General features: G+C 44.8%; 1 protein-coding gene across 10 annotated transcripts in view; it reads left to right on the top strand.

Moving 5' to 3' along the window:
• Positions 1 to 12317, top strand: part of LOC124953301 (CUGBP Elav-like family member 4) — a 518014-nt gene that overhangs the window by 46527 nt on the left and 459170 nt on the right. The window contains exons 1-2 of one of the 10 annotated variants that reach the window (XM_047504504.1): positions 6588 to 6615; positions 7000 to 7408. The exons of 8 other annotated variants lie outside the window; for them this stretch is intronic. The gene's annotated coding sequence lies outside the window, so the exon portion shown is untranslated. Of the gene's footprint in view, positions 1 to 6587; positions 6616 to 6999; positions 7409 to 7443; positions 7463 to 12317 lie in introns of those variants that run through there. One more of the 10 variants, XM_047504505.1, reaches the window with a different exon arrangement.

Genomic DNA, 12317 nt, shown 5'->3' with positions numbered 1-12317 from the left:
CTTTGAAAGCCCATAAGGCTTTATTCGACAACTCTTTCGTATCTCTCCAAATGCTCGATGATGTTTCTTAAACCCACCTATATCTTTTCTCTACGCCTAAGGGATTCGTTTTCGTTTCATCCATGGGATCTTAGCTAGCGAATTCGAGAGATCCAGTCAGCTATGCTAGTGAGTTTTGTGCATGGAGGTGATGGGTAGTAAGAAGAGTTAGGCATGCACGGATTTTAAGAGATGTGGAACGCGCAAACGTTATAGAAGGGGAACGGTTAGTAGAGCGGGATCGTGGAGGAGGAAGAGACGGAGGAGAAAGAGGAAGAGAAAGAGGAGGTTGGTGGGCTAGGAAAAACGCAATGCTCGACGGCAACAAGGCTGCAACCGACACGGCAGTCTTGTAGTTTCGAAACAGCTCTCCAATTTTAATGAGACCCGTCTATTTCCCCGCGATTCTGTCTCCGTGTTACGGGCTGCCTTTGTGTAATTATATTTTGATTCCTCGAGCTGCATGGTCCTCCCCTCTTTTCTTTCCCCTTCTATACCCTTTTTCTCCTCTCTTTCTCTCTCCCTCTCCCTCTCTGTCTTTCTTGTCCGACGTCGTATACACCCCTTCCCACCATCTCCAACTCAACCAAGCGCGTCCTCGCGAATTCTTCCTTTCCTTTTCTGTCCTCACCAGTGATGGCGCAGACTCGTTGTGAATGCTAATACATCCACCTTTTCCTTTCTCTCCAACTCTCCTAGTTACCACGAACGACTCGGATCATGGCAGTCCACCCTTGTCCTTCTTTCCTCTTTCACCGATGCCTTTCCTCGAGAGATGCTTTTCTTTTTTTCTCTCAGTCTCCTCGTACTTCTCCAATTTGTTCTGTTCCACAGATCTTCGTAGATTGAGTTACAATTCAACGCAAATAGAAAACTACTCCCGTTCTCGGGTACGACGAAAACTCTCTTTGCATTCTCTTTATTTCGGTGCAAGCTCCATTGGACGGTACTTCGGTTCCTCGGCATCCGTACTTAATTACCGGGTAGTTACGATACTTTGGTCTCCGGTGATCGAGGGTACTCCTCCAGTCTCCTCCTACTCCTTTGTTTCACTGCCAGATGCTCCGTATTTGCAAATGAACCGTATCCTTCTCGAAGAATGAAGAGAATAATTGCGATTTGCAGATCTTTCGAGAAACCTGACTTAGCTCTTAAAATTTCACTTTTCCTCTTGAACATGTAATACTTTTATTAATTCCACAACGACCCTCAACTTTGCATATTGGATATATTTCTTGGGACGAATCGAATTTTTCACGTGTTATCTAGAACGCGACGATATGTGAAAGATTTACAGAACAATGACCTACTACGTGACGTTTCAAATCGATAAGCAATTGATCCGATTCGAGCATCCCTAATAGATCTTGTCGTTGGGCAGGAAAATCGAATAAAACTTTTGATTTCGTTGTCGACTACGGGAATAGATTCGGGTGAGTGCTCGATGGAGAGAGAGACAGAGAATCAAAGCACTGCCACCTTTTAGCATGGCGATCGTACTCTGCGCGCTAGGGTAGATTTTAAAGAGAGCGCGTCTATCGATTCGCGCGTATATCGATTTGAGCGATAACTACGAGTTTAACTCTCGCGAGCAGCGTGTTCGTTTCAGCGTATTTAACAGCAGTGTACAGAGGTCTCAGCTGTTGGGGTGGCTGGCACATGGGGACCATGGCACACGCCATTACAATGGCAGCGAAGCTTTTCCCATCCCATTCTCTCCCTTTCTCTCTCTCTCTCTCTCTCTCTCTCTCTCTCTCTCTCTCTCTCTCTCTCTTCCTATCCCTCCAATCCAGCCGTAATTTTCCCCTCACGCAACACAAGGTGCATGAGTCTTGTCTGCCTGTCCGTTCTCGTACGTGGACCTGTGTTATCCCATTTTTTGCCACAGGTCTCCTCTTCTCTTTTTCTCTCGGGGTGTACTTCTTGTTTTTTTTCTTTTTTTTCTTTTTTTTCTTTTTTCTTTTTTTCCCTACCCCTTCTTCCTTTGTTTCTCGATTCTTCTCTTTATCTTCTACTTTTTCGTCTCACTCAAAAAGAGTAGAAACCTGCTCCCTTTTTTGTTACAACCACCGGATCGATCAAGTGTTATATCTACGTTTTGCCTTCTGGCCAATTCAAAATTGCTTGTATTCAAATTGATCTTCTCGTACGTATCATCGAACGAAAGTTTTATATTTTACCTTTGTCAGAAAATTATTTAAAAGTGTCGATGCGGATTCTCATATTTAGGAAAAGCATCGAACAAGTGAGGCAGCATTCTATTCGATCGTGTAGATCTTTCTTGACATCGATCTGTCGGAAACAAAGACGTCGTTACGCAAACGTTAAGAGCGATTTTCATGGGAAGTAAGAGAGGATGGCGCGATATAAGAGTCGTGCTCTCGAAAAAGAGGGGTTGCATTCGCGTAAGAAGGATTTGTGCGATAGGAAGAAGCTAGACGCTAGGGAAATAAGGTAATACCACCGGCTTTGTCTCGATCGGAGGCTAGGCGAGTCCGTGTAAAGGAAAATAAGGGGTGGTAGAGGTGTATAGGGGGTAGTTGTTGGGTCGTGTAGTTTTCCTCTCAGCAATGCGCCTTTTGGCTACTCTCCTCTTTCGTTATTACATCGAAAGGAAAAAGAGAGAAAGAAAAAGCACGCGAGGTTTTTCTTGCTGCTCGTTCTTTTCTCTTCTTTTCTCTTCTCTTCTCGACATCAAACTAAAATTACACTCTCGCGCTGCGGCGGCAGTGGCTGTGGCAGAGGCTGAGGCTGTCGGGGTGGTACGGTAGGTACACGTTGGAAAGAGAAGAAGCCGTCCTCGAAAAATTCCGGGCCGTCGAATGCGAAGAATAGGAATTCCCAACGAAGCGGCGCTTGGAAGGATCTCGAGATGGGAAACATAAGCTGCCGATACATTTTCTAGCGTTGCTTCGTTCCGTTTACTTCCTACCGAAATCCTCGTTGGTTTTGAGACCGAACTATACGCCGACGACGACGACGACGACGACGACGACGACGACGACGACGACGACGACGACGACGACGACGACGACGTTAGGATTCGCTTGCACCGGAACAAGACCGTATCAATTCTTCGATCGAAGTTCGCTTTCTGAATTTCATTGTGACGAAAACTCGTTTTAAAATAATACCATGCGAAAGGGAAATTGTTAAAAAAGTTCCTCTTGAAGAAAGCGCGTTTTGGTGAATCCGGTAAATCATCAGAGGACACAGCCAAGACCAGATAGATCCGCATCTCTTTTGTTATTTTCAATTCGTTAATGCATCGAAGAGTTTCCGCAGTGTCCCGGATCGATCTTTAATAAGCGTTCAGCTTAGCGAGTTGGGATCCAAGGTGCTATATAACCAGTAGGATCCTTGGCGATGGTAAGGTATGAGGAAGTGGGGGAGGAAGAAGGTGTAGGAATAACATAGAACGCGTTGGCTAGGTCAGGAGGTTCAGCCGTAACAGTCGATAAGGACTTGCCAACCATACCCGTTAACGACTATGTAAATTGACGTGTCTATTTATTCAACCGTTCGTAGTCTCGAGCCTTTGCCAGATGAAGACATCAGAAACGAATTTCTTATAAATCTTCAGCGAGGTGCTCGCCAATAGGAATAAGAAGAATTTTTCGAAATCAATGGGGGAAATATTATGCTAATATCAGAGACATTAATATTCTTTTCTTATAACTTTACTTGCTTCTATCTTTCTTGAATCCATCTCTTCGAACGTTTCATCAACGGATGTCATCGTTTCTGCGGATCGTAACGATGTACATCGTTTACGTCAGGAGTCAATCGTAAATAAATTTACTGCTCGCCAAATCGTTTCTTCGATGGGCACTCGATAGGAGAGCGGACTATCATAACGCTCTGTTTGAGCATTTTATTGCAATACTAAAGTAGGTATTGATCCGAATCCAAGAGAATCACGAACCAAGGTGCTCGACGACCATCGATCCGTCGTAGAGAAGACGAAAGAGAGGAAGAGGAGCAGGAGGGAGAGAATGGGAGGCGGGGTAGAGGGTAATCATTTTCCGTGTCCTCCTGCTTCTCCTTCTCTTCCGTCGGTTATCCGAATTGAGTTCGAGGGGGTCTCGTAGTAAAGTTGGGGGCTAGGAGAGGACACAAACACCTCCTTTCGAACATCGTAGAGTGGAAGGAGGCTCGGTAGGCTCTGCTCGGTGAAGAAGAGAACGGCTGGATGAAGGAGGAAAGATAGACTAATGTATAGATGTGTGTGTGTGTGTGTGTGTGTGTTTGTGTATGTGTTTGTGTATGTGTGTGTGTGTGTGTGTGCGCGCGCGTGCGCGCGTGTATGTGTACATTTACACATATATACATCCCTCTCCCTCTCATTCCTGTCTCTCCCACCGTACCTTTAGCTCTTCTCGCTCTAGCTGCCTCCCGATCTCTTTCTCTCCGGAACGAGAGGATGCATGAGAGACTGCTCCAGACCGTGGAGAGCGGAGTGAGGGTGCTGCCTTGGGGTTCATTATTCAGGGCTATTGATTTCCATCCACCTTCTACCAGTAGCCCACCCAACGGTACCGGCGACCGAGAGGAAAAGGGAAAGAGTCAAGAAAGTGATGGAGAGAGGGAGGGAGAGAGAGAGAGAGAGAGAGAAAGAGATGACGGGCGGGTGCTTTTTCTCGCACTGCTTTTTTTTTTTTACCTCTTGTTCCATTCTCTCTCTCTCTCCCCCTCCCTCTTTAGTTTCGTACATTTTTCCTTTGACGCATCAACCTACATATACGTCCGGTATGCACTTAAACCAAGTGTCCTACCTTACGACCAGTCAACAATCGTAGCGATTGTTACTTTTCATGTATAAGCCTATCCGTTTGATCTCGCTGATAGTATCGTATCTTTCTGAGGAAATGGCTCACCGAAAACGATTGGTACATGGCGCTCGAGAATTCCAAAAGAACCGCCGTCATTCTAGTCGTCGATTCTTCATCCTAGATTCGTCGATTTCTCTATCGCGTCCCTTCTCTTTCGAGTTAACCGAGTTAGTTGGAAACTCTCGGAGGCAAAACTTTCCACCCCTAACGACGGGCCAGCGAAGGCTCCCCAAGCTTTCTCTTCGGAATCCCTCCTTCGTGGTTTTCTGTCTGTAGAAGATCACTCGAAGGATCGTGGCTAACACCACGGGAACGAGCCACTCCCGATCTTTTCTCCCCAAGAGCTCACGTGGAAACTATATTTTATTACCAAGACCTCGAGATATTCGACCAGAGGCATCTTATCTTTGAAATTCTATTTCTCCTCTAGTCGCGAGCGTTTAAAATGTGATCGTTTCGAAGAATTTTTTTTACATATGTTTCGCATAAAAGCTAGATTGAAAATGTTGTTTCAAAGCCAAGTCATTAAGACGCTTCGAGTACGGAGCTTTTTCTTTATTTGCTAGCTACTTTTATGATGATTTCAAAGGATGGAACTTTGCGGTATTCGCCGCGTTTGTTTGCCTCGAGTAGTCTTTTGCGAGGAACGTTTGACGCACTTTTTCGACTTTTTTATTATTTTCTTCGAACTCGTCCAAATACCAAAAGCAAATGTTCGGTCTATCTTTTGCATTAGCCAAATCGATCGGGAATGTATTGCGAGAAAGAGAGAGAGTGAGAGTGAGAGAGAGAGAGAGAGAGAGAGAGAGAGAGAATGAGGGGGCGAGGAGTAAGTACTCGGTTAAAGCAGCCGAAGGAAAAGGAAAAGAGGATGCTCTTGGGTGTAGGTCGAATCGTTGGTAGTGCCATGATCTCTTCGAGCGTATCCTTCGTCGCGTAAGGTAAAACCCCATTACGTGTTAGCTCCTCCGTCGACGGTTAAAGCGTTACTTGGTCTCTCTTCGTTCGTGTAGGTGGAACGGAGTAGGTCTGGCTTTAGGTGGGTGGGTGGTATAGCATAGTATATACAGTGATACCGGCATAAAGCGAAGCAAAGCGTGGTGGAGAGAGGAAAAAGCGAGAGAAGGCTAGAATGAGAAAGGTATATCGTGTCGTATGCCTATAGGGATTGCAGCGCCGCGGGCGCCGGCGCGAAGCGGTCGCTCGCGAGACCACCTCCGCGTGGTGGGCTCGTGACGTCAGCTATCCTCAGTGTGCGGAGAGCGACCGCAGTGTACACCATCTCCACGTTTTGGCAAAGGAGGTGGCGTCGTTGCCGAGTGCGCTAGTTCCCACTCTCTCTCTCTCTCTTTTTCTTTTTCGCCGTACGATTATCTGCGAACAGATTGTTTTTATTTTCTCGCCTTCCTGTGTATCCTCAGTCTTTTGTCCCTGTGTTTGTGCGCGTGCCTCTGTCTGTTTCTCTCTTACCTTCTCTCTCTCTCTCCCTCTCTATTTCTCTCTCTGTCTCTCTCTCTCTCTCTCTCTCTCTCTATCTCTATCTATCTCTATCTCTATCTCCCTTACTTTCTATTCCTTCTTTTTCAATCTCTAGCTTCCTCGATCCGGTAAGCTCACGCGTCTTCCATTTCCTCTCTTGCGAGTTGTGTAGATCGTCGATCTCCGCGATTATCGTTGCCGGTGTTGAGTTGGGTTTGGGGGGGGGGGGTTGTTCTCATCAAAAGAACGCGAGGAAAAGTCGAAGGTTGGTGTGAGGCATATCTCATCGAGTCGTGGGAAACAGAGAGAAAGAGAGAGGGATAGAAAAATAAAGAAAGAGAGTCTGAAAGAAAAGTCACGTTGATTCTCGTCGCTCGTGACGAGCTGGTGGTCGTCGGCCCGCTCGTTGAACTTGCTTTGTATCACCTTGATGAGTACGCCGACGACGACGAGGTCGACGGGGAGAACGTTAGCGGCGAGGACGGTCGGTGGTGGTTCTAACCACGCGGTCAACTCCAAGCCGGCTGATACCTAGCACGCGAAGAACACAGTGCACTCGTTCTCTCACCGCGTGCGTGCGTGCGCGTTTCCTCGCTCGCTCGCTCGCGTTCGAGAGAACGATCCGTCTATTGTCAGTTTTTCAACATAGAGAGTGATACCGCGAGGACACGTGGGAAGCTTGCTACGGAGAGGTCGTCATCGTCATTCCCCTCGTGTTCACGTGCTTCAATTTCCAAGTGTTTCTTCGCATTGTCCAATCGGCTCGATGTATCAGAGAGAAGAAGAGGAATGATTATGATGATTACGATGACGCATCTCAAACGTCATCGATTTTCCACGGACATTTTCCGGAACGATTAACGAAAGGACACGCTTGGACGTCTATCAAAGACAAACGGTTTATTTTCCTTCTTGTGCGTTCTTGTGCCTTGTGAAACTATTTTTCTTCGTCTTCATAGGATTTCCGGGATCCGCAAACACGCGGAATCAAACAGGCAGCGTGGAGCGCTCGGCGATCGTGTGGCCGCGCGCCGCGGACCTCTACCTTTACCAGCCAGGTACGCTCTTTTCATCGCGATCGCGAAGGATTCTTATTTTTTACCTTGCGAAAGGTAAAAACGATAACAAGTTTTCCGAGGGCATTGTTGGGATTTTTGGGGGCAAAAAAAAAGAAAAAAAAAAAAAAAAGAAAAAAAACAACTGAAATAAATAAAAATAAATAAATAAAAGAAAAGAAAGGAAAAAGAAGTCTTCGCAGTCGTATGTCAATGCGTGTATGTCGATGCAACGTAAACGTGTACGTTTTTATCTCGATTCTTCGAAGAATCTACGTGAATCTTTAATCTTCTTCAGTTTCGTACAAATTTTGCAGCCATACTTTCTTTTTTTCGATTTAACGTAGGCATAGTTATAAAACGGCCGCTCGTAAGGCTCTCGAGTGGCTTACTCGAGAAAGTACTTTTAATATTCGCAAGTTCCAACCACTACTCATACGGGTGGCGTATGACAGCGCGTGCATTAAAAAAGATGGCGAAGAACTTGCGGTATGCCGGCCCATTCTTCAGTGACTCCGCAGCCGCGAGCTTTCGCCGCTTCGTCGGTGCATTCTTGCACAGGCACAAGCTTTGCCAGGGCATATTCTAAGTATGCTCAATAGGATTCATATCCGGTGACAAAGTGCGTGCTATTTTTCCGTGACGTCGCGTGCTTTTCAACATTTTTCCTCAGAATTCGTTCCATGTACTCGGTCTCACAACGGTTTACCGTTCGAACATCGTTCACAGATAAGATCTCTATAAGACATTACTACGTAGACAATTGATCTCGTAAAAATGACGTAAGAAACTATGTCCCCTTAGAATTTTTCTCGGGACACGTTCTCCCACGAAAAAGTATATTATTTTCAATTTTGTCCAATCTATTCTCCTATCTCTGGCGGCCATCTCCTTTCTGCTATCGCGTTTCGGCGATCCATTTTAACGGAGTCGACGTATGTCTTCTTACTTTTATCTATATACGTTCGTGTGTACCGTATTCTCAGACGCTAGATAAACTTAGAGGCGATGGTTTGCGCCAATGCAAAACGTACGGTGATTCTTTGAACGAATAAATTCGTAACTTAAATATGTTTGAAAATCGTAATATGGTATATATCGCTTATTTCTAATGGTCCGATGGAAGAGAGGCGCAAAGGATCAAGAAGGAAGCCGATTAAATTTTCGCATTTTAGTGGCAGCACACATGGAGGGAGGTATAGCTACTGCTACTTGAGTTTTGGTTTTGGCAGCGCTTCCAAGAGCTGTGTTTCTCCTCTGTATTTGCAATCGAGGCAGGTTACAGCCTGACCCGAATCCTTAAGCTAGACCACGGTCACGGGATGCCCCGACAGGCAGGCACGTAGTAAACTACACGCTAGGCTGTGCCAGGAGCGTCTTCCTTCCTTCCTATCTCTCCTTCTATCTATATCCGTCGTCCCTTTACCATCCTTACTATGTCCCTTTACTCTTTTTTATCTTTTCTTGTCTTTCGCTCTTTACTCAAATTTCCTCTTATTTCGTACACTTCGTCTTTTTTGTTTGTTTTTTTTTTTTTTTTTTTTTTTTTTTCAAACTGCCTTTAGTTTCGACCGATACGAACAATTTCTATCATATGAAAACAGAATAAAAAGTCATAGAGTCGAATCGTAGATTTCCAAAGAGCGAACATATTTTTCGAGTCACCGATCACCGACGTAAATTCCAAGAACGAAGAGAAATCACGAGATTTCTCGTATCGTTTCTCGAAGAGTAGACGAACGATATCTTCCTCGTAGAATTTCAAAACGTACTCGAAACGCTTGACGGAGCGAGCAACGGTCGGAGAGAGTGAGAAACTCTTCCACCAGTCTCTTTCCCCTTTCGGATCGATCGGCAGTGACGCCGAACGCGCCGTTTAATGGATCTCGTCGGCCTCACGAAATTTGATTCTCCTAACACGCTCGGAATACATTTTTGATGGAACGGATCGGCCGAGTTGGCCAACCTTGCGACGAAAGAGGGAATGGAAAAGAGGTGAAGATATTCATAGGCAATTTGTAGAGGAGCTTGTAGTTACGTGTTTTCTTGGCTACTTGAGGAGTCTTTCATCTGTCTCCCTCTCCCTCCTACCCTGCTCTCTCTCTCTCTCTCTCTCTCTCTCTCTTTCTCTTCATCAAACCGTATTCTCGGATAACACCCGGGAGAGTTCCTTAGTATTCCGAATGCATTTCGACCGCGATGTTGGTAAAGAGTCGCACTTGTTGGCATCAAGGGACACAGGGGACATCGGACGTGTTGGACATTGTAGGAAGAGAGAGAGAGAGAGAAAGAGAGAGAGAGAGAGAGAGAGAGGGAGAGGGAGAGAGACGGAAGGGCAGACTATAGCGCTACGAGAGGATCGTACTCTGAGGGACACTGGAAAGCGAAGTGAGTGCACGGTGGTCAGCTCAGAGTGTCCCTTGGGAGGTTTCTGGACCGCAGTCCTAAATCAAGTTTTATTCCCCTGTGGAGTCTCCGACGCCTCAGACCTTCTTCTCTGGCATTACCGTTTCTCTCGTCAAATCCATTCGTAATACCGAAGAAATGTAAATTTGTTTTATTTAGTTTCGCTTGATTTACTTTTAATCAAGTGAGAATAGTAATCGATAACATTAAGTAATAGTAATTGTACCATTTTTATTATAAGATACGAAAGATTAACGCATTTAAGTTAATCCGAAGGTATATCCTTTGAAATAAATCGAAGAAAGATTTATTTCTCGTGTCGAGGATTCCCGCGAACGAAGCTCATCGCCAAGTTCGAACGTATATGCGAACGTATATATTTGGATGAACAAGTTACGAAGGAGGACCGCCTTTGTGCCATTACAGGCGGAACATTACAGAAAGAAATACTCGTGCTTCCAGTCCGTTTCGTTTTCGTATATGCAACGCGACGGCGACCTATGCTGCCGTCACGCCCATAAACATAGATCAAGTTCAACAATGGGTCGCCGGTAAACGTATTGACATTTTATACTTCCCTCCAACGCTGACTGTTCGCCTATGCGCGACCGTACTCGGTGCGTTAGTCAAACTGCAATATCAGGACAAACTGCAGGATACGAGCGTTCTCTTCGCGATTCCCTTCACGACGCTATCTTAATAGAGGAGAACGTGTGAACGTTCATGAATCTTCGATAACTTTTCGAAACGTTTCAATCCGATGAAGTAAGTTTACAACCCCAAGAAAAATGTATTATTGGATACACCTTGTTGGTTTGGAATTTTCAAATGTTTTATTAAGTTTTATAAGACGAAAAGTACGTTATATTTTACATTTTAATCACGAATCTTCGTTCGTCGAACTTTCCGAAGAAACGAGTTGCGTTCAGGACACGTAGACTTTCCCAACGCGTTGCACTTTAGAGAGAAACGAAGTTTGGCGATAGATCGACTATATTTGTCAAGTTCTTACGACAACGATGGGGAACGGAATCGAAAGTCAATACACTCGATTAGATCGGTGATCGGTCCAGACTATTTCCTCGATTAAGATCGTTAGATCGTTTCTACGTCGCACACCTCATATTGGGTTAATATGGCGAAAGTCCTTAGAGGAAACTCTATGCAGAATTGTGTTACCGGAACACTGAAACGTCTGAACATAACACCTCGTTCCATTTAGCCGAGTATAATATTAAAGCGAGTAAATGCAAGTACTATTACAGTAAGATGTGACATGTTCGAGTACGATATGCAACTTTGTTGTATTTTCATTATTTAGAAGAAACAATGTAGAGCTTTCTTCTCGGCTTTTATAACAATGTAAATTTTTTTTTTTTTTTTTATAAGGACCGTATTAGGGTTGCTCCTTATTGACTCATATTAATTAATAAAATTAAGCTCAACAAGGTTGTGCCAAGCAGTCGGCCTGTGTAAATTCTCTGAATTCAACTGTGCGAATGAAGGGTAAACAAGCGTGTTTTGATACGTACGCCCCATATGAAAGTTTCTCTGACCTATATAAATATGTACTTAAGTAGAAATTCGACTCGACGCTCAACACACTTAGTGGATGGTTTGATTTCTTCTGCCTTTAGCATTTCAATATATTTTCCTTTTCCTTTACGTTTTTTTTTCTTTTTTTTTTTTTTTTTTTTTAACATTCCATTTACTAACTTCAAATAAAAAGTTTTAAAGAGAAAAAAATGAGATGCTCTTTAAGGATGTCTTCGTGTATTCCACAACCCTCGATGTGTGTTCGTGCTTTAAAGATGCAGCTTCAATCGCAATCTGTCGGTAACGCAAACGCTCATGAGAACCTTGAATGTCGTGAGACTCTGGTTCCTCTTTTCACTTGCCGATTCGTTTCTATATATTCTTTCAATCCCAAAAAAATGTTTTCCTCCTCTTGTACAGAAATGAACGGGTATCGACATTCTTTCATGGCATTGTCGATGAGAAACGGCTTTCACACTCTGCGTTCTCGTCTCGTCGCAGCGGTGACTTTTCATGGCACGAACGGTATTTTATTTGTTGCGTCGCAATATATCGCGCGCGTTCCTTTCAGAGTTGGAAGACTTGGAAGAGAGAGAGAGAGAGAGAGAGAGAGAGAGAGAGAGAGAGAGAGAGAGAGAGAGGAGGGGGGGAGAGAGAACGCGTGAAGGAGAGAGAAAGAGAGTGGAAAGAAAGAGGCAAAGGGGATAGGAGTGAGAGAAAACGTGACTCTCATTCACGCAGGCAAAGCTGTGCGAGAGAGCTCATACTCTCTCGCATCAAAAGCAATTTATACGATTATATGCATGGCGCCTTCAATGCACCTTAATCAAATAAGCCGAGCCAAGTCGACGACGACGGTGGTAGAAGATGCCGGCGAGTAAGTGTGTGTGTGTGTGTGTGCGTCAGAGAGAGAGAGAGAGAGAGGGAGAGAATGAGAGAGAAAGACTGACATACAGAGAAGGAAGAGGGA

Source organism: Vespa velutina, chromosome 12 (assembly GCF_912470025.1).
Source record: "Vespa velutina chromosome 12, iVesVel2.1, whole genome shotgun sequence".
Classification (NCBI taxonomy): Eukaryota; Metazoa; Arthropoda; class Insecta; order Hymenoptera; family Vespidae; genus Vespa; species Vespa velutina.
This window is presented reverse-complemented; position numbering and strand designations above follow the sequence as displayed.